The sequence below is a fragment of the Oncorhynchus keta genome, unplaced genomic scaffold (assembly GCF_023373465.1).
Source record: "Oncorhynchus keta strain PuntledgeMale-10-30-2019 unplaced genomic scaffold, Oket_V2 Un_contig_19158_pilon_pilon, whole genome shotgun sequence".
Taxonomy (NCBI): Eukaryota; Metazoa; Chordata; class Actinopteri; order Salmoniformes; family Salmonidae; genus Oncorhynchus; species Oncorhynchus keta.
The window spans coordinates 3,348-27,463 of record NW_026281312.1 but is presented as its reverse complement, the minus strand read 5'-3'; the positions used below and the strand labels follow the sequence as shown (position 1 = coordinate 27,463).

General features: G+C 52.9%; 1 long non-coding RNA gene across 7 annotated transcripts in view; it reads left to right on the top strand.

Moving 5' to 3' along the window:
- The window catches only part of LOC127920361 (uncharacterized), a 68,510-nt gene extending 46,918 nt beyond the window's left edge, over positions 1 to 21,592 (top strand). For 6 of the 7 annotated variants that reach the window (XR_008106072.1, XR_008106069.1, XR_008106073.1 and 3 more), the window contains 2 exons: positions 10,138 to 10,246; positions 21,241 to 21,592. This is a non-coding gene — a long non-coding RNA (uncharacterized LOC127920361). The remainder of the gene's footprint in view (positions 1 to 10,137; positions 10,247 to 21,240) is intronic. The other variant, XR_008106068.1, reaches the window with a different exon arrangement.
- The last annotated feature ends 2,524 nt before the right edge of the window (positions 21,593 to 24,116 follow it).

Sequence of the window (24,116 nt, the reverse complement as noted above, 5' to 3'; positions counted from 1 at the left end):
TGGTCTCTCCTCTGGGCCCCAGGTACAGCATCTGATAGCAATAGCATTAGCACTGGTCTCTCCTCTGGGCCCACAGGTACAGCATCTGATAGCAATAGCATTAGCACTGGTCTCTCCTCTGGGCCCCAGGTACAGCATCTGATAGCAATAGCATTAGCACTGGTCTCTCCTCTGGGCCCCCAGGTACAGCATCTGATAGCAATAGCATTAGCACTGGTCTCTCCTCTGGGCCCCTGCAGGTACAGCATCTGATAGCAATAGCATTAGCACTGGTCTCTCCTCTGGGCCCCTGCAGGTACAGCATCTGATAGCAATAGCATTAGCACTGGTCTCTCCTCTGGGCCCCCAGGTACAGCATCTGATAGCAATAGCATTAGCACTGGTCTCTCCTCTGGGCCCCAGGTACAGCATCTGATAGCAATAGCATTAGCACTGGTCTCTCCTCTGGGCCCCTGCCAAGGTACAGCATCTGATAGCAATAGCATTAGCACTGGTCTCTCCTCTGGGCCCCCAGGTACAGCATCTGATAGCAATAGCATTAGCACTGGTCTCTCCTCTGGGCCCCCAGGTACAGCATCTGATAGCAATAGCATTAGCACTGGTCTCTCCTCTGGGCCCACAGGTACAGCATCTGATAGCAATAGCATTAGCACTGGTCTCTCCTCTGGGCCCCCAGGTACAGCATCTGATAGCAATAGCATTAGCACTGGTCTCTCCTCTGGGCCCCTGCGAAGGTACAGCATCTGATAGCAATAGCATTAGCACTGGTCTCTCCTCTGGGCCCACAGGTACAGCATCTGATAGCAATAGCATTAGCACTGGTCTCTCCTCTGGGCCCCCAGGTACAGCATCTGATAGCAATAGCATTAGCACTGGTCTCTCCTCTGGGCCCCCAGGTACAGCATCTGATAGCAATAGCATTAGCACTGGTCTCTCCTCTGGGCCCACCAGGTACAGCATCTGATAGCAATAGCATTAGCACTGGTCTCTCCTCTGGGCCCACAGGTACAGCATCTGATAGCAATAGCATTAGCACTGGTCTCTCCTCTGGGCCCACAGGTACAGCATCTGATAGCAATAGCATTAGCACTGGTCTCTCCTCTGGGCCCCAGGTACAGCATCTGATAGCAATAGCATTAGCACTGGTCTCTCCTCTGGGCCCCTGGTACAGCATCTGATAGCAATAGCATTAGCACTGGTCTCTCCTCTGGGCCCCTGCAGGTACAGCATCTGATAGCAATAGCATTAGCACTGGTCTCTCCTCTGGGCCCCAGGTACAGCATCTGATAGCAATAGCATTAGCACTGGTCTCTCCTCTGGGCCCCTGGTACAGCATCTGATAGCAATAGCATTAGCACTGGTCTCTCCTCTGGGCCCCCAGGTACAGCATCTGATAGCAATAGCATTAGCACTGGTCTCTCCTCTGGGCCCACAGGTACAGCATCTGATAGCAATAGCATTAGCACTGGTCTCTCCTCTGGGCCCCAGGTACAGCATCTGATAGCAATAGCATTAGCACTGGTCTCTCCTCTGGGCCCACAGGTACAGCATCTGATAGCAATAGCATTAGCACTGGTCTCTCCTCTGGGCCCCAGGTACAGCATCTGATAGCAATAGCATTAGCACTGGTCTCTCCTCTGGGCCCACAGGTACAGCATCTGATAGCAATAGCATTAGCACTGGTCTCTCCTCTGGGCCCCAGGTACAGCATCTGATAGCAATAGCATTAGCACTGGTCTCTCCTCTGGGCCCCCAGGTACAGCATCTGATAGCAATAGCATTAGCACTGGTCTCTCCTCTGGGCCCCCAGGTACAGCATCTGATAGCAATAGCATTAGCACTGGTCTCTCCTCTGGGCCCCCCAGGTACAGCATCTGATAGCAATAGCATTAGCACTGGTCTCTCCTCTGGGCCCACAGGTACAGCATCTGATAGCAATAGCATTAGCACTGGTCTCTCCTCTGGGCCCCCAGGTACAGCATCTGATAGCAATAGCATTAGCATTGGTCTCTCCTCTGGGCCCACAGGTACAGCATCTGATAGCAATAGCATTAGCACTGGTCTCTCCTCTGGGCCCCCAGGTACAGCATCTGATAGCAATAGCATTAGCACTGGTCTCTCCTCTGGGCCCCAGGTACAGCATCTGATAGCAATAGCATTAGCACTGGTCTCTCCTCTGGGCCCCCAGGTACAGCATCTGATAGCAATAGCATTAGCATTGGTCTCTCCTCTGGGCCCACAGGTACAGCATCTGATAGCAATAGCATTAGCACTGGTCTCTCCTCTGGGCCCCCAGGTACAGCATCTGATAGCAATAGCATTAGCACTGGTCTCTCCTCTGGGCCCACAGGTACAGCATCTGATAGCAATAGCATTAGCACTGGTCTCTCCTCTGGGCCCCAGGTATAGCATCTGATAGCAATAGCATTAGCACTGGTCTCTCCTCTGGGCCCACAGGTACAGCATCTGATAGCAATAGCATTAGCACTGGTCTCTCCTCTGGGCCCACAGGTACAGCATCTGATAGCAATAGCATTAGCACTGGTCTCTCCTCTGGGCCCCCAGGTACAGCATCTGATAGCAATAGCATTAGCACTGGTCTCTCCTCTGGGCCCCTGCCAAGGTACAGCATCTGATAGCAATAGCATTAGCACTGGTCTCTCCTCTGGGCCCCTGCCAAGGTACAGCATCTGATAGCAATAGCATTAGCACTGGTCTCTCCTCTGGGCCCCCAGGTACAGCATCTGATAGCAATAGCATTAGCACTGGTCTCTCCTCTGGGCCCCCAGGTACAGCATCTGATAGCAATAGCATTAGCACTGGTCTCTCCTCTGGGCCCCAGGTACAGCATCTGATAGCAATAGCATTAGCACTGGTCTCTCCTCTGGGCCCCAGGTACAGCATCTGATAGCAATAGCATTAGCACTGGTCTCTCCTCTGGGCCCCAGGTACAGCATCTGATAGCAATAGCATTAGCACTGGTCTCTCCTCTGGGCCCCCAGGTACAGCATCTGATAGCAATAGCATTAGCACTGGTCTCTCCTCTGGGCCCACAGGTATAGCATCTGATAGCAATAGCATTAGCACTGGTCTCTCCTCTGGGCCCACAGGTACAGCATCTGATAGCAATAGCATTAGCACTGGTCTCTCCTCTGGGCCCACAGGTACAGCATCTGATAGCAATAGCATTAGCACTGGTCTCTCCTCTGGGCCCCCAGGTACAGCATCTGATAGCAATAGCATTAGCACTGGTCTCTCCTCTGGGCCCCCAGGTACAGCATCTGATAGCAATAGCATTAGCACTGGTCTCTCCTCTGGGCCCCTGCCAAGGTACAGCATCTGATAGCAATAGCATTAGCACTGGTCTCTCCTCTGGGCCCACAGGTACAGCATCTGATAGCAATAGCATTAGCACTGGTCTCTCCTCTGGGCCCCCAGGTACAGCATCTGATAGCAATAGCATTAGCACTGGTCTCTCCTCTGGGCCCACAGGTACAGCATCTGATAGCAATAGCATTAGCACTGGTCTCTCCTCTGGGCCCACAGGTACAGCATCTGATAGCAATAGCATTAGCACTGGTCTCTCCTCTGGGCCCACAGGTACAGCATCTGATAGCAATAGCATTAGCATTGGTCTCTCCTCTGGGCCCCCAGGTACAGCATCTGATAGCAATAGCCTTAGCGCTGGTCTCTCCTCTGGGCCCCTGCAGGTACAGCATCTGATAGCAATAGCATTAGCACTGGTCTCTCCTCTGGGCCCCCAGGTACAGCATCTGATAGCAATAGCATTAGCACTGGTCTCTCCTCTGGGCCCACAGGTACAGCATCTGATAGCAATAGCATTAGCACTGGTCTCTCCTCTGGGCCCCCAGGTACAGCATCTGATAGCAATAGCATTAGCACTGGTCTCTCCTCTGGGCCCCTGCCAAGGTACAGCATCTGATAGCAATAGCATTAGCACTGGTCTCTCCTCTGGGCCCCTGCCAAGGTACAGCATCTGATAGCAATAGCATTAGCACTGGTCTCTCCTCTGGGCCCACAGGTACAGCATCTGATAGCAATAGCATTAGCACTGGTCTCTCCTCTGGGCCCCCAGGTACAGCATCTGATAGCAATAGCATTAGCACTGGTCTCTCCTCTGGGCCCCAGGTATAGCATCTGATAGCAATAGCATTAGCACTGGTCTCTCCTCTGGGCCCCCAGGTACAGCATCTGATAGCAATAGCATTAGCACTGGTCTCTCCTCTGGGCCCACAGGTACAGCATCTGATAGCAATAGCATTAGCACTGGTCTCTCCTCTGGGCCCCTGCCAAGGTACAGCATCTGATAGCAATAGCATTAGCACTGGTCTCTCCTCTGGGCCCCAGGTACAGCATCTGATAGCAATAGCATTAGCACTGGTCTCTCCTCTGGGCCCACAGGTACAGCATCTGATAGCAATAGCATTAGCACTGGTCTCTCCTCTGGGCCCACCAGGTACAGCATCTGATAGCAATAGCATTAGCACTGGTCTCTCCTCTGGGCCCCAGGTACAGCATCTGATAGCAATAGCATTAGCACTGGTCTCTCCTCTGGGCCCCCAGGTACAGCATCTGATAGCAATAGCATTAGCACTGGTCTCTCCTCTGGGCCCCTGCAGGTACAGCATCTGATAGCAATAGCATTAGCACTGGTCTCTCCTCTGGGCCCCTGCAGGTACAGCATCTGATAGCAATAGCATTAGCACTGGTCTCTCCTCTGGGCCCCCAGGTACAGCATCTGATAGCAATAGCATTAGCACTGGTCTCTCCTCTGGGCCCACAGGTACAGCATCTGATAGCAATAGCATTAGCACTGGTCTCTCCTCTGGGCCCCTGCACAGGTACAGCATCTGATAGCAATAGCATTAGCACTGGTCTCTCCTCTGGGCCCCAGGTACAGCATCTGATAGCAATAGCATTAGCACTGGTCTCTCCTCTGGGCCCCCAGGTACAGCATCTGATAGCAATTAGCATTAGCACTGGTCTCTCCTCTGGGCCCCTGCCAAGGTATAGCATCTGATAGCAATAGCCTTAGCACTGGTCTCTCCTCTGGGCCCACAGGTACAGCATCTGATAGCAATAGCATTAGCATTGGTCTCTCCTCTGGGCCCCCAGGTACAGCATCTGATAGCAATAGCCTTAGCACTGGTCTCTCCTCTGGGCCCACAGGTACAGCATCTGATAGCAATAGCATTAGCACTGGTTTCTCCTCTGGGCCCCTGCCAAGGTACAGCATCTGATAGCAATAGCATTAGCACTGGTCTCTCCTCTGGGCCCCCAGGTATAGCATCTGATAGCAATAGCATTAGCACTGGTCTCTCCTCTGGGCCCCTGCCAAGGTACAGCATCTGATAGCAATAGCATTAGCACTGGTCTCTCCTCTGGGCCCCCAGGTACAGCATCTGATAGCAATAGCATTAGCACTGGTCTCTCCTCTGGGCCCCAGGTACAGCATCTGATAGCAATAGCATTAGCACTGGTCTCTCCTCTGGGCCCCGGTACAGCATCTGATAGCAATAGCATTAGCACTGGTCTCTCCTCTGGGCCCCTGCAGGTACAGCATCTGATAGCAATAGCATTAGCACTGGTCTCTCCTCTGGGCCCACAGGTACAGCATCTGATAGCAATAGCATTAGCACTGGTCTCTCCTCTGGGCCCCCAGGTACAGCATCTGATAGCAATAGCATTAGCACTGGTCTCTCCTCTGGGCCCACAGGTACAGCATCTGATAGCAATAGCATTAGCACTGGTCTCTCCTCTGGGCCCCGGTATAGCATCTGATAGCAATAGCATTAGCACTGGTCTCTCCTCTGGGCCCCTGCAGGTACAGCATCTGATAGCAATAGCATTAGCACTGGTCTCTCCTCTGGGCCCCCAGGTACAGCATCTGATAGCAATAGCATTAGCACTGGTCTCTCCTCTGGGCCCCAGGTACAGCATCTGATAGCAATAGCATTAGCACTGGTCTCTCCTCTGGGCCCACAGGTACAGCATCTGATAGCAATAGCATTAGCACTGGTCTCTCCTCTGGGCCCCCAGGTACAGCATCTGATAGCAATAGCATTAGCACTGGTCTCTCCTCTGGGCCCCCAGGTACAGCATCTGATAGCAATAGCATTAGCACTGGTCTCTCCTCTGGGCCCCCGGTATAGCATCTGATAGCAATAGCATTAGCACTGGTCTCTCCTCTGGGCCCCCAGGTACAGCATCTGATAGCAATAGCATTAGCACTGGTCTCTCCTCTGGGCCCCCAGGTACAGCATCTGATAGCAATAGCATTAGCACTGGTCTCTCCTCTGGGCCCCCAGGTACAGCATCTGATAGCAATAGCATTAGCATTGGTCTCTCCTCTGGGCCCACAGGTACAGCATCTGATAGCAATAGCATTAGCACTGGTCTCTCCTCTGGGCCCCTGCCAGGTACAGCATCTGATAGCAATAGCATTAGCACTGGTCTCTCCTCTGGGCCCCTGCAGGTACAGCATCTGATAGCAATAGCATTAGCACTGGTCTCTCCTCTGGGCCCCCAGGTACAGCATCTGATAGCAATAGCATTAGCACTGGTCTCTCCTCTGGGCCCCCAGGTACAGCATCTGATAGCAATAGCATTAGCACTGGTCTCTCCTCTGGGCCCCCAGGTACAGCATCTGATAGCAATAGCATTAGCACTGGTCTCTCCTCTGGGCCCACAGGTACAGCATCTGATAGCAATAGCATTAGCACTGGTCTCTCCTCTGGGCCCCCAGGTACAGCATCTGATAGCAATAGCATTAGCACTGGTCTCTCCTCTGGGCCCCAGGTACAGCATCTGATAGCAATAGCATTAGCACTGGTCTCTCCTCTGGGCCCCCAGGTACAGCATCTGATAGCAATAGCATTAGCACTGGTCTCTCCTCTGGGCCCCCAGGTACAGCATCTGATAGCAATAGCATTAGCACTGGTCTCTCCTCTGGGCCCACAGGTACAGCATCTGATAGCAATAGCATTAGCACTGGTCTCTCCTCTGGGCCCCCAGGTACAGCATCTGATAGCAATAGCATTAGCACTGGTCTCTCCTCTGGGCCCACAGGTACAGCATCTGATAGCAATAGCATTAGCACTGGTCTCTCCTCTGGGCCCCCAGGTACAGCATCTGATAGCAATAGCATTAGCACTGGTCTCTCCTCTGGGCCCACAGGTACAGCATCTGATAGCAATAGCATTAGCACTGGTCTCTCCTCTGGGCCCCCAGGTACAGCATCTGATAGCAATAGCATTAGCACTGGTCTCTCCTCTGGGCCCCCAGGTACAGCATCTGATAGCAATAGCATTAGCACTGGTCTCTCCTCTGGGCCCCTGCAGGTACAGCATCTGATAGCAATAGCATTAGCACTGGTCTCTCCTCTGGGCCCCCAGGTACAGCATCTGATAGCAATAGCATTAGCACTGGTCTCTCCTCTGGGCCCACAGGTACAGCATCTGATAGCAATAGCATTAGCACTGGTCTCTCCTCTGGGCCCCCAGGTACAGCATCTGATAGCAATAGCATTAGCACTGGTCTCTCCTCTGGGCCCCTGCAGGTACAGCATCTGATAGCAATAGCATTAGCACTGGTCTCTCCTCTGGGCCCCCAGGTACAGCATCTGATAGCAATAGCATTAGCACTGGTCTCTCCTCTGGGCCCCAGGTACAGCATCTGATAGCAATAGCATTAGCACTGGTCTCTCCTCTGGGCCCCTGCAGGTACAGCATCTGATAGCAATAGCATTAGCACTGGTCTCTCCTCTGGGCCCCCGGTATAGCATCTGATAGCAATAGCATTAGCACTGGTCTCTCCTCTGGGCCCCCAGGTACAGCATCTGATAGCAATAGCATTAGCACTGGTCTCTCCTCTGGGCCCCTGCCAAGGTACAGCATCTGATAGCAATAGCATTAGCACTGGTCTCTCCTCTGGGCCCCCAGGTACAGCATCTGATAGCAATAGCATTAGCACTGGTCTCTCCTCTGGGCCCCTGCCAAGGTACAGCATCTGATAGCAATAGCATTAGCACTGGTCTCTCCTCTGGGCCCCTGCCAAGGTACAGCATCTGATAGCAATAGCATTAGCACTGGTCTCTCCTCTGGGCCCCCAGGTACAGCATCTGATAGCAATAGCATTAGCACTGGTCTCTCCTCTGGGCCCATAGCATCTGATAGCAATAGCATTAGCACTGGTCTCTCCTCTGGGCCCCCAGGTACAGCATCTGATAGCAATAGCATTAGCACTGGTCTCTCCTCTGGGCCCACAGGTACAGCATCTGATAGCAATAGCATTAGCACTGGTCTCTCCTCTGGGCCCACAGGTACAGCATCTGATAGCAATAGCATTAGCACTGGTCTCTCCTCTGGGCCCACAGGTACAGCATCTGATAGCAATAGCATTAGCACTGGTCTCTCCTCTGGGCCCCAGGTACAGCATCTGATAGCAATAGCATTAGCACTGGTCTCTCCTCTGGGCCCCTGCCAAGGTACAGCATCTGATAGCAATAGCATTAGCACTGGTCTCTCCTCTGGGCCCCCAGGTACAGCATCTGATAGCAATAGCATTAGCACTGGTCTCTCCTCTGGGCCCCAGGTACAGCATCTGATAGCAATAGCATTAGCACTGGTCTCTCCTCTGGGCCCCAGGTACAGCATCTGATAGCAATAGCATTAGCACTGGTCTCTCCTCTGGGCCCACAGGTACAGCATCTGATAGCAATAGCATTAGCACTGGTCTCTCCTCTGGGCCCCAGGTACAGCATCTGATAGCAATAGCATTAGCACTGGTCTCTCCTCTGGGCCCCAGGTACAGCATCTGATAGCAATAGCATTAGCACTGGTCTCTCCTCTGGGCCCCTGCAGGTACAGCATCTGATAGCAATAGCATTAGCACTGGTCTCTCCTCTGGGCCCCCAGGTACAGCATCTGATAGCAATAGCATTAGCACTGGTCTCTCCTCTGGGCCCCAGGTACAGCATCTGATAGCAATAGCATTAGCACTGGTCTCTCCTCTGGGCCCCCAGGTACAGCATCTGATAGCAATAGCATTAGCACTGGTCTCTCCTCTGGGCCCCCAGGTACAGCATCTGATAGCAATAGCATTAGCACTGGTCTCTCCTCTGGGCCCCCAAGGTACAGCATCTGATAGCAATAGCATTAGCACTGGTCTCTCCTCTGGGCCCCCAGGTACAGCATCTGATAGCAATAGCATTAGCACTGGTCTCTCCTCTGGGCCCCAGGTACAGCATCTGATAGCAATAGCATTAGCACTGGTCTCTCCTCTGGGCCCCCGCCACAGGTACAGCATCTGATAGCAATAGCATTAGCACTGGTCTCTCCTCTGGGCCCCAGGTACAGCATCTGATAGCAATAGCATTAGCACTGGTCTCTCCTCTGGGCCCACAGGTACAGCATCTGATAGCAATAGCATTAGCACTGGTCTCTCCTCTGGGCCCCCGGTACAGCATCTGATAGCAATAGCATTAGCACTGGTCTCTCCTCTGGGCCCCCCAGGTACAGCATCTGATAGCAATAGCATTAGCACTGGTCTCTCCTCTGGGCCCCTGCCAAGGTACAGCATCTGATAGCAATAGCATTAGCACTGGTCTCTCCTCTGGGCCCCTGCCAAGGTACAGCATCTGATAGCAATAGCATTAGCACTGGTCTCTCCTCTGGGCCCCCAGGTACAGCATCTGATAGCAATAGCATTAGCACTGGTCTCTCCTCTGGGCCCACAGGTACAGCATCTGATAGCAATAGCATTAGCACTGGTCTCTCCTCTGGGCCCCTGCCAAGGTACAGCATCTGATAGCAATAGCATTAGCATTGGTCTCTCCTCTGGGCCCCCAGGTACAGCATCTGATAGCAATAGCATTAGCACTGGTCTCTCCTCTGGGCCCACAGGTACAGCATCTGATAGCAATAGCATTAGCACTGGTCTCTCCTCTGGGCCCCCGGTATAGCATCTGATAGCAATAGCATTAGCACTGGTCTCTCCTCTGGGCCCCAGGTACAGCATCTGATAGCAATAGCATTAGCACTGGTCTCTCCTCTGGGCCCACAGGTACAGCATCTGATAGCAATAGCATTAGCACTGGTCTCTCCTCTGGGCCCCCAGGTACAGCATCTGATAGCAATAGCATTAGCATTGGTCTCTCCTCTGGGCCCCCAGGTACAGCATCTGATAGCAATTAGCATTAGCACTGGTCTCTCCTCTGGGCCCACAGGTACAGCATCTGATAGCAATAGCATTAGCACTGGTCTCTCCTCTGGGCCCCAGGTACAGCATCTGATAGCAATAGCATTAGCACTGGTCTCTCCTCTGGGCCCCTGCCAGGTACAGCATCTGATAGCAATAGCATTAGCACTGGTCTCTCCTCTGGGCCCACAGGTACAGCATCTGATAGCAATAGCATTAGCACTGGTCTCTCCTCTGGGCCCCAGGTACAGCATCTGATAGCAATAGCATTAGCACTGGTCTCTCCTCTGGGCCCCAGGTACAGCATCTGATAGCAATAGCATTAGCACTGGTCTCTCCTCTGGGCCCCCAGGTACAGCATCTGATAGCAATAGCATTAGCACTGGTCTCTCCTCTGGGCCCCCAAGGTACAGCATCTGATAGCAGCATCTGATAGCAATAGCAATAGCATTAGCACTGGTCTCTCCTCTGGGCCCCTGCAGGTACAGCATCTGATAGCAATAGCATTAGCACTGGTCTCTCCTCTGGGCCCCAGGTACAGCATCTGATAGCAATAGCATTAGCACTGGTCTCTCCTCTGGGCCCCTGCCAAGGTACAGCATCTGATAGCAATAGCATTAGCACTGGTCTCTCCTCTGGGCCCCCAGGTACAGCATCTGATAGCAATAGCATTAGCACTGGTCTCTCCTCTGGGCCCACAGGTACAGCATCTGATAGCAATAGCATTAGCACTGGTCTCTCCTCTGGGCCCCCAAGGTACAGCATCTGATAGCAATAGCATTAGCACTGGTCTCTCCTCTGGGCCCCCAGGTACAGCATCTGATAGCAATAGCATTAGCACTGGTCTCTCCTCTGGGCCCCCAGGTACAGCATCTGATAGCAATAGCATTAGCACTGGTCTCTCCTCTGGGCCCCTGCAGGTACAGCATCTGATAGCAATAGCATTAGCATCTGGGCCCCAGGTACAGCATCTGATAGCAATAGCATTAGCACTGGTCTCTCCTCTGGGCCCCAGGTACAGCATCTGATAGCAATAGCATTAGCACTGGTCTCTCCTCTGGGCCCCTGCCAGGTACAGCATCTGATAGCAATAGCATTAGCACTGGTCTCTCCTCTGGGCCCCCAGGTACAGCATCTGATAGCAATAGCATTAGCACTGGTCTCTCCTCTGGGCCCCAGGTACAGCATCTGATAGCAATAGCATTAGCACTGGTCTCTCCTCTGGGCCCCCAGGTACAGCATCTGATAGCAATAGCATTAGCACTGGTCTCTCCTCTGGGCCCCTGCCAGGTACAGCATCTGATAGCAATAGCATTAGCACTGGTCTCTCCTCTGGGCCCCCAGGTACAGCATCTGATAGCAATAGCATTAGCACTGGTCTCTCCTCTGGGCCCTGCCAAGGTACAGCATCTGATAGCAATAGCATTAGCACTGGTCTCTCCTCTGGGCCCCCAGGTACAGCATCTGATAGCAATAGCATTAGCACTGGTCTCTCCTCTGGGCCCCAGGTACAGCATCTGATAGCAATAGCATTAGCACTGGTCTCTCCTCTGGGCCCCCAGGTATAGCATCTGATAGCAATAGCATTAGCACTGGTCTCTCCTCTGGGCCCCTGCCAGGTACAGCATCTGATAGCAATAGCATTAGCACTGGTCTCTCCTCTGGGCCCCCAGGTACAGCATCTGATAGCAATAGCATTAGCACTGGTCTCTCCTCTGGGCCCACAGGTACAGCATCTGATAGCAATAGCATTAGCACTGGTCTCTCCTCTGGGCCCCTGCAGGTACAGCATCTGATAGCAATAGCATTAGCACTGGTCTCTCCTCTGGGCCCCCAGGTACAGCATCTGATAGCAATAGCATTAGCACTGGTCTCTCCTCTGGGCCCCTGCAGGTACAGCATCTGATAGCAATAGCATTAGCACTGGTCTCTCCTCTGGGCCCCCAGGTACAGCATCTGATAGCAATAGCATTAGCACTGGTCTCTCCTCTGGGCCCCAGGTACAGCATCTGATAGCAATAGCATTAGCACTGGTCTCTCCTCTGGGCCCCTGCCAGGTACAGCATCTGATAGCAATAGCATTAGCACTGGTCTCTCCTCTGGGCCCCCAGGTACAGCATCTGATAGCAATAGCATTAGCACTGGTCTCTCCTCTGGGCCCCCAGGTACAGCATCTGATAGCAATAGCATTAGCACTGGTCTCTCCTCTGGGCCCCTGCAGGTACAGCATCTGATAGCAATAGCATTAGCACTGGTCTCTCCTCTGGGCCCACAGGTACAGCATCTGATAGCAATAGCATTAGCACTGGTCTCTCCTCTGGGCCCCCAGGTACAGCATCTGATAGCAATAGCATTAGCACTGGTCTCTCCTCTGGGCCCCCAGGTACAGCATCTGATAGCAATAGCATTAGCACTGGTCTCTCCTCTGGGCCCCTGCAGGTACAGCATCTGATAGCAATAGCATTAGCACTGGTCTCTCCTCTGGGCCCCCAGGTACAGCATCTGATAGCAATAGCATTAGCACTGGTCTCTCCTCTGGGCCCACAGGTACAGCATCTGATAGCAATAGCATTAGCACTGGTCTCTCCTCTGGGCCCCCAGGTACAGCATCTGATAGCAATAGCATTAGCACTGGTCTCTCCTCTGGGCCCCCAGGTACAGCATCTGATAGCAATAGCATTAGCACTGGTCTCTCCTCTGGGCCCCTGCAGGTACAGCATCTGATAGCAATAGCATTAGCACTGGTCTCTCCTCTGGGCCCCCAGGTACAGCATCTGATAGCAATAGCATTAGCACTGGTCTCTCCTCTGGGCCCACAGGTACAGCATCTGATAGCAATAGCATTAGCACTGGTCTCTCCTCTGGGCCCCCAGGTAGCATCTGATAGCAATAGCATTAGCACTGGTCTCTCCTCTGGGCCCCCAAGGTACAGCATCTGATAGCAATAGCATTAGCACTGGTCTCTCCTCTGGGCCCACAGGTACAGCATCTGATAGCAATAGCATTAGCACTGGTCTCTCCTCTGGGCCCCAGGTACAGCATCTGATAGCAATAGCATTAGCACTGGTCTCTCCTCTGGGCCCCTGCCAAGGTACAGCATCTGATAGCAATAGCATTAGCACTGGTCTCTCCTCTGGGCCCCCAGGTACAGCATCTGATAGCAATAGCATTAGCACTGGTCTCTCCTCTGGGCCCCCAGGTACAGCATCTGATAGCAATAGCATTAGCACTGGTCTCTCCTCTGGGCCCACAGGTACAGCATCTGATAGCAATAGCATTAGCACTGGTCTCTCCTCTGGGCCCCCAGGTACAGCATCTGATAGCAATAGCATTAGCACTGGTCTCTCCTCTGGGCCCACAGGTACAGCATCTGATAGCAATAGCATTAGCACTGGTCTCTCCTCTGGGCCCCAGGTATAGCATCTGATAGCAATAGCATTAGCACTGGTCTCTCCTCTGGGCCCACAGGTACAGCATCTGATAGCAATAGCATTAGCACTGGTCTCTCCTCTGGGCCCCCAGGTACAGCATCTGATAGCAATAGCATTAGCACTGGTCTCTCCTCTGGGCCCCTGCAGGTACAGCATCTGATAGCAATAGCATTAGCACTGGTCTCTCCTCTGGGCCCCCAGGTACAGCATCTGATAGCAATAGCATTAGCACTGGTCTCTCCTCTGGGCCCACAGGTACAGCATCTGATAGCAATAGCATTAGCACTGGTCTCTCCTCTGGGCCCCAGGTACAGCATCTGATAGCAATAGCATTAGCACTGGTCTCTCCTCTGGGCCCCCAGGTCAGCATCTGATAGCAATAGCATTAGCACTGGTCTCTCCTCTGGGCCCACAGGTACAGCATCTGATAGCAATAGCATTAGCACTGGTCTCTCCTCTGGGCCCACAGGTACAGCATCTGATAGCAATAGCATTAGCACTGGTCTCTCCTCTGGGCCCCCGGTATAGCATCTGATAGCAATAGCATTAGCACTGGTCTCTCCTCTGGGCCCCTGCCAAGGTACAGCATCTGATAGCAATAGCATTAGCACTGGTCTCTCCTCTGGGCCCCCAGGTACAGCATCTGATAGCAATAGCATTAGCACTGGTCTCTCCTCTGGGCCCCTGCCAAGGTACAGCATCTGATAGCAATAGCATTAGCACTGGTCTCTCCTCTGGGCCCCCAGGTACAGCATCTGATAGCAATAGCATTAGCACTGGTCTCTCCTCTGGGCCCACAGGTACAGCATCTGATAGCAATAGCATTAGCACTGGTCTCTCCTCTGGGCCCCCAGGTACAGCATCTGATAGCAATAGCATTAGCACTGGTCTCTCCTCTGGGCCCCTGCCAAGGTACAGCATCTGATAGCAATAGCATTAGCATTGGTCTCTCCTCTGGGCCCCCAGGTACAGCATCTGATAGCAATAGCATTAGCACTGGTCTCTCCTCTGGGCCCACAGGTACAGCATCTGATAGCAATAGCATTAGCACTGGTCTCTCCTCTGGGCCCCTGCCAAGGTACAGCATCTGATAGCAATAGCATTAGCACTGGTCTCTCCTCTGGGCCCCAGGTACAGCATCTGATAGCAATAGCATTAGCACTGGTCTCTCCTCTGGGCCCACAGGTACAGCATCTGATAGCAATAGCATTAGCACTGGTCTCTCCTCTGGGCCCACAGGTACAGCATCTGATAGCAATAGCATTAGCACTGGTCTCTCCTCTGGGCCCACAGGTACAGCATCTGATAGCAATAGCATTAGCACTGGTCTCTCCTCTGGGCCCACAGGTAGCATCTGATAGCAATAGCATTAGCACTGGTCTCTCCTCTGGGCCCACAGGTACAGCATCTGATAGCAATAGCATTAGCACTGGTCTCTCCTCTGGGCCCCAGGTACAGCATCTGATAGCAATAGCATTAGCACTGGTCTCTCCTCTGGGCCCCAGGTACAGCATCTGATAGCAATAGCATTAGCACTGGTCTCTCCTCTGGGCCCCAGGTACGCCAGCATCTGATAGCAATAGCATTAGCACTGGTCTCTCCTCTGGGCCCCAGGTACAGCATCTGATAGCAATAGCATTAGCACTGGTCTCTCCTCTGGGCCCCAGGTACAGCATCTGATAGCAATAGCATTAGCACTGGTCTCTCCTCTGGGCCCCCAGGTAGATAGCAATAGCATTAGCACTGGTCTCTCCTCTGGGCCCACAGGTACAGCATCTGATAGCAATAGCATTAGCACTGGTCTCTCCTCTGGGCCCCCAGGTACAGCATCTGATAGCAATAGCATTAGCACTGGTCTCTCCTCTGGGCCCCAGGTACAGCATCTGATAGCAATAGCATTAGCACTGGTCTCTCCTCTGGGCCCCAGGTACAGCATCTGATAGCAATAGCATTAGCACTGGTCTCTCCTCTGGGCCCCAGGTACAGCATCTGATAGCAATAGCATTAGCACTGGTCTCTCCTCTGGGCCCCCCAAGGTACAGCATCTGATAGCAATAGCATTAGCACTGGTCTCTCCTCTGGGCCCCTGGTACAGCATCTGATAGCAATAGCAGCATCTGGGCCCATACAGCATCTGATAGCAATAGCATTAGCACTGGTCTCTCCTCTGGGCCCACAGGTACAGCATCTGATAGCAATAGCATTAGCACTGGTCTCTCCTCTGGGCCCCCAGGTACAGCATCTGATAGCAATAGCATTAGCACTGGTCTCTCCTCTGGGCCCCCAGGTACAGCATCTGATAGCAATAGCATTAGCACTGGTCTCTCCTCTGGGCCCCCAGGTACAGCATCTGATAGCAATAGCATTAGCACTGGTCTCTCCTCTGGGCCCACAGGTACAGCATCTGATAGCAATAGCATTAGCACTGGTCTCTCCTCTGGGCCCCCAGGTACAGCATCTGATAGCAATAGCATTAGCACTGGTCTCTCCTCTGGGCCCCCAGGTACAGCATCTGATAGCAATAGCATTAGCACTGGTCTCTCCTCTGGGCCCCTGCCAAGGTACAGCATCTGATAGCAATAGCATTAGCACTGGTCTCTCCTCTGGGCCCACAGGTACAGCATCTGATAGCAATAGCATTAGCACTGGTCTCTCCTCTGGGCCCCCAGGTACAGCATCTGATAGCAATAGCATTAGCACTGGTCTCTCCTCTGGGCCCCCCAGGTACAGCATCTGATAGCAATAGCATTAGCACTGGTCTCTCCTCTGGGCCCCCAGGTACAGCATCTGATAGCAATAGCATTAGCACTGGTCTCTCCTCTGGGCCCACAGGTACAGCATCTGATAGCAATAGCATTAGCACTGGTCTGGGCCCCCAGGTACAGCATCTGATAGCAATAGCATTAGCACTGGTCTCTCCTCTGGGCCCCCAGGTACAGCATCTGATAGCAATAGCATTAGCACTGGTCTCTCCTCTGGGCCCCAGGTACAGCATCTGATAGCAATAGCATTAGCACTGGTCTCTCCTCTGGGCCCCCAGGTACAGCATCTGATAGCAATAGCATTAGCACTGGTCTCTCCTCTGGGCCCCTGCCAAGGTACAGCATCTGATAGCAATAGCATTAGCACTGGTCTCTCCTCTGGGCCCCCAGGTACAGCATCTGATAGCAATAGCATTAGCACTGGTCTCTCCTCTGGGCCCACAGGTACAGCATCTGATAGCAATAGCATTAGCACTGGTCTCTCCTCTGGGCCCCTGCAGGTACAGCATCTGATAGCAATAGCATTAGCATTGGTCTCTCCTCTGGGCCCCCAGGTACAGCATCTGATAGCAATAGCATTAGCACTGGTCTCTCCTCTGGGCCCACAGGTACAGCATCTGATAGCAATAGCATTAGCATTGGTCTCTCCTCTGGGCCCACAGGTACAGCATCTGATAGCAATAGCATTAGCACTGGTCTCTGGGCCCTTTCCAAGGTACAGCATCTGATAGCAATAGCATTAGCACTGGTCTCTCCTCTGGGCCCACAGGTACAGCATCTGATAGCAATAGCATTAGCACTGGTCTCTCCTCTGGGCCCCTGCCAAGGTACAGCATCTGATAGCAATAGCATTAGCATTGGTCTCTTCTCTGGGCCCCCAGGTACAGCATCTGATAGCAATAGCATTAGCACTGGTCTCTCCTCTGGGCCCCCAGGTACAGCATCTGATAGCAATAGCATTAGCACTGGTCTCTCCTCTGGGCCCCTGCCAGGTACAGCATCTGATAGCAATTAGCATTAGCACTGGTCTCTCCTCTGGGCCCACAGGTACAGCATCTGATAGCAATAGCATTAGCACTGGTCTCTCCTCTGGGCCCCAGGTACAGCATCTGATAGCAATAGCATTAGCACTGGTCTCTCCTCTGGGCCCCTGCCAGGTACAGCATCTGATAGCAATAGCATTAGCACTGGTCTCTCCTCTGGGCCCCTGCCAAGGTACAGCATCTGATAGCAATAGCATTAGCACTGGTCTCTCCTCTGGGCCCACAGGTACAGCATCTGATAGCAATAGCATTAGCACTGGTCTCTCCTCTGGGCCCCTGCCAAGGTACAGCATCTGATAGCAATAGCATTAGCATTGGTCTCTCCTCTGGGCCCCCAGGTACAGCATCTGATAGCAATAGCATTAGCACTGGTCTCTCCTCTGGGCCCACAGGTACAGCATCTGATAGCAATAGCATTAGCACTGGTCTCTCCTCTGGGCCCCCAAGGTACAGCATCTGATAGCAATAGCATTAGCATTGGTCTCTCCTCTGGGCCCCCAGGTACAGCATCTGATAGCAATAGCATTAGCACTGGTCTCTCCTCTGGGCCCCCAGGTACAGCATCTGATAGCAATAGCATTAGCACTGGTCTCTCCTCTGGGCCCCCGGTATAGCATCTGATAGCAATAGCATTAGCACTGGTCTCTCCTCTGGGCCCACAGGTACAGCATCTGATAGCAATAGCATTAGCACTGGTCTCTCCTCTGGGCCCCTGCCAAGGTACAGCATCTGATAGCAATAGCATTAGCACTGGTCTCTCCTCTGGGCCCCCAGGTACAGCATCTGATAGCAATAGCATTAGCACTGGTCTCTCCTCTGGGCCCCCAGGTACAGCATCTGATAGCAATAGCATTAGCACTGGTCTCTCCTCTGGGCCCCTGCCAGGTACAGCATCTGATAGCAATAGCATTAGCACTGGTCTCTCCTCTGGGCCCACAGGTACAGCATCTGATAGCAATAGCATTAGCACTGGTCTCTCCTCTGGGCCCCCGGTACAGCATCTGATAGCAATAGCATTAGCACTGGTCTCTCCTCTGGGCCCCCAGGTACAGCATCTGATAGCAATAGCATTAGCACTGGTCTCTCCTCTGGGCCCCCGGTATAGCATCTGATAGCAATAGCATTAGCACTGGTCTCTCCTCTGGGCCCACAGGTACAGCATCTGATAGCAATAGCATTAGCACTGGTCTCTCCTCTGGGCCCCCAGGTACAGCATCTGATAGCAATAGCATTAGCACTGGTCTCTCCTCTGGGCCCCCAGGTACAGCATCTGATAGCAATAGCATTAGCACTGGTCTCTCCTCTGGGCCCCCAGGTACAGCATCTGATAGCAATAGCATTAGCACTGGTCTCTCCTCTGGGCCCCCAGGTACAGCATCTGATAGCAATAGCATTAGCACTGGTCTCTCTCTGGGCCCCCAGGTACAGCATCTGATAGCAATAGCATTAGCACTGGTCTCTCCTCTGGGCCCCCAGGTACAGCATCTGATAGCAATAGCATTAGCACTGGTCTCTCCTCTGGGCCCCCAGGTACAGCATCTGATAGCAATAGCATTAGCACAGCATCTGATAGCAATCACTGGTCTCTCCTCTGGGCCCCCAGGTACAGCATCTGATAGCAATAGCATTAGCACTGGTCTCTCCTCTGGGCCCACAGGTACAGCATCTGATAGCAATAGCATTAGCACTGGTCTCTCCTCTGGGCCCCGGTATAGCATCTGATAGCAATAGCATTAGCACTGGTCTCTCCTCTGGGCCCACAGGTACAGCATCTGATAGCAATAGCATTAGCACTGGTCTCTCCTCTGGGCCCACAGGTACAGCATCTGATAGCAATAGCATTAGCACTGGTCTCTCCTCTGGGCCCCTGCAGGTACAGCATCTGATAGCAATAGCATTAGCACTGGTCTCTCCTCTGGGCCCCAGGTACAGCATCTGATAGCAATAGCATTAGCACTGGTCTCTCCTCTGGGCCCCTGCCAAGGTACAGCATCTGATAGCAATAGCATTAGCACTGGTCTCTCCTCTGGGCCCCAGGTACAGCATCTGATAGCAATAGCATTAGCACTGGTCTCTCCTCTGGGCCCCTGCCAGGTACAGCATCTGATAGCAATAGCATTAGCATTGGTCTCTCCTCTGGGCCCACAGGTACAGCATCTGATAGCAATAGCATTAGCACTGGTCTCTCCTCTGGGCCCACAGGTACAGCATCTGATAGCAATAGCATTAGCACTGGTCTCTCCTCTGGGCCCCGGTATAGCATCTGATAGCAATAGCATTAGCACTGGTCTCTCCTCTGGGCCCCTGCCAAGGTACAGCATCTGATAGCAATAGCATTAGCACTGGTCTCTCCTCTGGGCCCCCAGGTACAGCATCTGATAGCAATAGCATTAGCACTGGTCTCTCCTCTGGGCCCACAGGTACAGCATCTGATAGCAATAGCATTAGCACTGGTCTCTCCTCTGGGCCCCTGCCAGGTACAGCATCTGATAGCAATAGCATTAGCACTGGTCTCTCCTCTGGGCCCCCAGGTACAGCATCTGATAGCAATAGCATTAGCACTGGTCTCTCCTCTGGGCCCCCAGGTACAGCATCTGATAGCAATAGCATTAGCACTGGTCTCTCCTCTGGGCCCAAGGTACAGCATCTGATAGCAATAGCATTAGCACTGGTCTCTCCTCTGGGCCCCAGGTACAGCCCATCAGCATCTGATAGCAATAGCATTAGCACTGGTCTCTCCTCTGGGCCCCAGGTACAGCATCTGATAGCAATAGCATTAGCACTGGTCTCTCCTCTGGGCCCACAGGTACAGCATCTGATAGCAATAGCATTAGCACTGGTCTCTCCTCTGGGCCCCGGTACAGCATCTGATAGCAATAGCATTAGCACTGGTCTCTCCTCTGGGCCCCCAGGTACAGCATCTGATAGCAATAGCATTAGCACTGGTCTCTCCTCTGGGCCCCTGCCAGGTACAGCATCTGATAGCAATAGCATTAGCACTGGTCTCTCCTCTGGGCCCACAGGTACAGCATCTGATAGCAATAGCATTAGCACTGGTCTCTCCTCTGGGCCCCCAGGTACAGCATCTGATAGCAATAGCATTAGCACTGGTCTCTCCTCTGGGCCCACCAGGTACAGCATCTGATAGCAATAGCATTAGCACTGGTCTCTCCTCTGGGCCCCCAGGTACAGCATCTGATAGCAATAGCATTAGCACTGGTCTCTCCTCTGGGCCCCTGCAGGTACAGCATCTGATAGCAATAGCATTAGCACTGGTCTCTCCTCTGGGCCCCCAGGTACAGCATCTGATAGCAATAGCATTAGCACTGGTCTCTCCTCTGGGCCCACAGGTACAGCATCTGATAGCAATAGCATTAGCACTGGTCTCTCCTCTGGGCCCCTGCCAAGGTACAGCATCTGATAGCAATAGCATTAGCACTGGTCTCTCCTCTGGGCCCACAGGTACAGCATCTGATAGCAATAGCATTAGCACTGGTCTGGGCCCCCAGGTACAGCATCTGATAGCAATAGCATTAGCACTGGTCTCTCCTCTGGGCCCCTGCCAGGTACAGCATCTGATAGCAATAGCATTAGCACTGGTCTCTCCTCTGGGCCCCCAGGTACAGCATCTGATAGCAATAGCATTAGCACTGGTCTCTCCTCTGGGCCCCTGCCAAGGTATAGCATCTGATAGCAATAGCATTAGCACTGGTCTCTCCTCTGGGCCCCCAGGTACAGCATCTGATAGCAATAGCATTAGCACTGGTCTCTCCTCTGGGCCCACAGGTACAGCATCTGATAGCAATAGCATTAGCATTGGTCTCTCCTCTGGGCCCCCAGGTACAGCATCTGATAGCAATTAGCATTAGCACTGGTCTCTCCTCTGGGCCCACAGGTACAGCATCTGATAGCAATAGCATTCGCACTGGTCTCTCCTCTGGGCCCCCGGTATAGCATCTGATAGCAATAGCATTAGCACTGGTCTCTCCTCTGGGCCCCTGCCAAGGTACAGCATCTGATAGCAATAGCATTAGCACTGGTCTCTCCTCTGGGCCCCCAGGTACAGCATCTGATAGCAATAGCATTAGCACTGGTCTCTCCTCTCGGCCCCTGCCAAGGTACAGCATCTGATAGCAATAGCATTGGTCTCTCCTCTGGGCCCCTGCAAGGTACAGCATCTGATAGCAATAGCATTAGCACTGGTCTCTCCTCTGGCCCCCAGGTACAGCATCTGATAGCAATAGCATTAGCACTGGTCTCTCCTCTGGGCCCCAGGTACAGCATCTGATAGCAATAGCATTAGCACTGGTCTCTCCTCTGGGCCCACAGGTACAGCATCTGATAGCAATAGCATTAGCACTGGTCTCTCCTCTGGGCCCCTGCCAAGGTACAGCATCTGATAGCAATAGCATTAGCACTGGTCTCTCCTCTGGGCCCCCAGGTACAGCATCTGATAGCAATAGGTCTCTCCTCTGGGCCCACAACAGCATCTGATAGCAATAGCCTTAGCACTGGTCTCTCCTCTGGGCCCACATGTACAGCATCTGATAGCAATTAGCATTAGCACTGGTCTCTCCTCTGGGCCCCCGGTATAGCATCTGATAGCAATAGCATTAGCACTGGTCTCTCCTCTGGGCCCACAGGTACAGCATCTGATAGCAATAGCATTAGCACTGGTCTCTCCTCTGGGCCCACAGGTACAGCATCTGATAGCAATAGCATTAGCACTGGTCTCTCCTCTGGGCCCACAGGTACAGCATCTGATAGCAATAGCATTAGCATTGGTGCTCTGGGCCCCTGCCAAGGTACAGCATCTGATAGCAATAGCATTAGCACTGGTCTCTCCTCTGGGCCCCCAGGTACAGCATCTGATAGCAATAGCATTAGCACTGGTCTCTCCTCTGGGCCCCCAGGTACAGCATCTGATAGCAATAGCATTAGCACTGGTCTCTCCTCTGGGCCCCTGCCAGGTACAGCATCTGATAGCAATAGCATTAGCACTGGTCTCTCCTCTGGGCCCCCAGGTACAGCATCTGATAGCAATAGCATTAGCACTGGTCTCTCCTCTGGGCCCCCAGGTACAGCATCTGATAGCAATAGCATTAGCACTGGTCTCTCCTCTGGGCCCCCAGGTACAGCATCTGATAGCAATAGCATTAGCACTGGTCTCTCCTCTGGGCCCCCGGTATAGCATCTGATAGCAATAGCATTAGCATTGGTCTCTCCTCTGGGCCCCCAGGTACAGCATCTGATAGCAATAGCATTAGCACTGGTCTCTCCTCTGGGCCCACAGGTACAGCATCTGATAGCAATAGCATTAGCACTGGTCTCTCCTCTGGGCCCCCAGGTACAGCATCTGATAGCAATAGCATTAGCACTGGTCTCTCCTCTGGGCCCCCAGGTACAGCATCTGATAGCAATAGCATTAGCACTGGTCTCCTCTGGGCCCCTGCAGGTACAGCATCTGATAGCAATAGCATTAGCACTGGTCTCTCCTCTGGGCCCACAGGTACAGCATCTGATAGCAATAGCATTAGCACTGGTCTCTCCTCTGGGCCCCAGGTATAGCATCTGATAGCAATAGCATTAGCACTGGTCTCTCCTCTGGGCCCCCAAGGTACAGCATCTGATAGCAATAGCATTAGCACTGGTCTCTCCTCTGGGCCCCCAGGTACAGCATCTGATAGCAATAGCATTAGCACTGGTCTCTCCTCTGGGCCCAGGTACAGCATCTGATAGCAATAGCATTAGCACTGGTCTCTCCTCTGGGCCCCCAGGTACAGCATCTGATAGCAATAGCATTAGCATTGGTCTCTCCTCTGGGCCCCAGGTACAGCATCTGATAGCAATAGCATTAGCACTGGTCTCTCCTCTGGGCCCACAGGTACAGCATCTGATAGCAATAGCATTAGCACTGGTCTCTCCTCTGGGCCCCTGCCAAGGTACAGCATCTGATAGCAATAGCATTAGCACTGGTCTCTCCTCTGGGCCCTGCAGGTACAGCATCTGATAGCAATAGCATTAGCACTGGTCTCTCCTCTGGGCCCCCAGGTACAGCATCTGATAGCAATAGCATTAGCACTGGTCTCTCCTCTGGGCCCCTGCCAAGGTACAGCATCTGATAGCAATAGCATTAGCACTGGTCTCTCCTCTGGGCCCCCAGGTACAGCATCTGATAGCAATAGCATTAGCACTGGTCTCTCCTCTGGGCCCCTGCAGGTACAGCATCTGATAGCAATAGCATTACCACTGGTCTCTCCTCTGGGCCCCTGCCAAGGTACAGCATCTGATAGCAATAGCATTAGCATTGGTCTCTCCTCTGGGCCCACAGGTACAGCATCTGATAGCAATAGCATTAGCACTGGTCTCTCCTCTGGGCCCCCGGTATAGCATCTGATAGCAATAGCATTAGCACTGGTCTCTCCTCTGGGCCCACAGGTACAGCATCTGATAGCAATAGCATTAGCACTGGTCTCTCCTCTGGGCCCCAGGTACAGCATCTGATAGCAATAGCATTAGCACTGGTCTCTCCTCTGGGCCCACAGGTACAGCATCTGATAGCAATAGCATTAGCACTGGTCTCTCCTCTGGGCCCCTGCCAAGGTACAGCATCTGATAGCAATAGCATTAGCATTGGTCTCTCCTCTGGGCCCCAGGTACAG